The following is a 1,485-nucleotide window of genomic DNA, read 5'->3' on the forward strand; positions in this document are numbered from 1 at the left end:
TCTTGCAGACAAACACACACGCTCACACAAATGCCTCAAGTGCACACACAAACACACACACACTCCCTCTTGCAGACACACTCAAATGCGAGCACACACATGATGGTGTGCACACACAATCCCCTTCTCGGGTCGAAAGCATTTAAAATTATAGCGCAACAAATCTGTACATTTAAATACCGTATTTACAGAAACGAACACAAAAAGCCCACCAAATGGGAGTGCACGTTCCCTATGATCAGAAAATAAAAACTAAAACCTATTTCACACATTTCAAAAATAAACATCATACTACGGTAGCATAACGCATGGATGAATAAAAGGCAACATTTCCGCTATTGGATGGCTATTATGTGGTGTTTTCCTGGCTATACCGTTGGGAGGTTAATGGCTTAACTGGTGGTGGTTTCATGAAGCTAGCAGTACGGCCCACTGGCCTGACATACAAAGACATATTCACATTCTAGTGTTGGCTTATTCCGAACAGCCCTGCAATGTTTGTGAGGATGAAACGGGACACAAGGTGAAGTTAAGACTCATTAACTAACCTGAAATGATCAAATTGAAGAAACAAAAGTCTTCCTCCTGAACTTTACAAAGCTCCTCACAAGTGGAAATGTCTGCAGAGCTAAAATATATCCCAACGTTTCACATCTAGCAGCCAGTAGGTAGATTCAGCTTATGGCATCGAAGGGGACATGATCAAAAACATATTTCTTCAAGTGTGTATGCAACCTCCAGTTTTTAAGCAATAATCGTTATAAACATACAGTATACACCGTGTACATATGAAACCCTGGAATACCTGATACTGCGGTCATATCATTTAATCCGATAATCCTCCTGTTCCTAAATAACTCAAACCCTGACAAGCAAACCAAGCTTCAAAGTAGAGGCGCAGAAACCAGGAGTATGCGTGGGGTCTGATAGTGGAAGCGCTGGATAAACATGCGAGGAATAACCACTTTGCTTTTACACGCATGCGCGAGGAATAAAGAGCGTGTCTGTGGTTTAACAAGACACACATGATTAAAGTACCGACTGCCTCGATTGGACAGGGCAGAGGCCCAGTACAGCACCCTCTATGGTCTAATATCTTCCTATTACTGGGTTGTTGAACTGGGTGCACACACGCCTCATTATCAACTCACCACACTCACAAAACACATGTCATCAAGCCAAGCTCCAAGATCGCTGACCAAGACCAGCTCAAGAATATACCAAGAAATGCCACTGGACAGTAGTGTGTGTATATTAATGTGTGTGTATACTGTGTAAGCTGTAAGACGGATAAACTTCGATTAATTTAACTTAAACCTCCTAAATCTCCTTCCCTAGTGGCTGAGGAAGTCATTGCTGGAGTCTCTCTCTCTCTCTCTCTCTCCCCCTCTCTCTCTCTCTCTCTCTCTCCCTCTCCCTCCCTCCCCCTCTCTCCCCCTCCCTTTCCCTCTCTCCCTCCCTCCCTCTCTCTCTCTCCCTCGAGGA

Source organism: Gadus chalcogrammus, chromosome 15, assembly GCF_026213295.1.
Source record: "Gadus chalcogrammus isolate NIFS_2021 chromosome 15, NIFS_Gcha_1.0, whole genome shotgun sequence".
Taxonomy (NCBI): Eukaryota; Metazoa; Chordata; class Actinopteri; order Gadiformes; family Gadidae; genus Gadus; species Gadus chalcogrammus.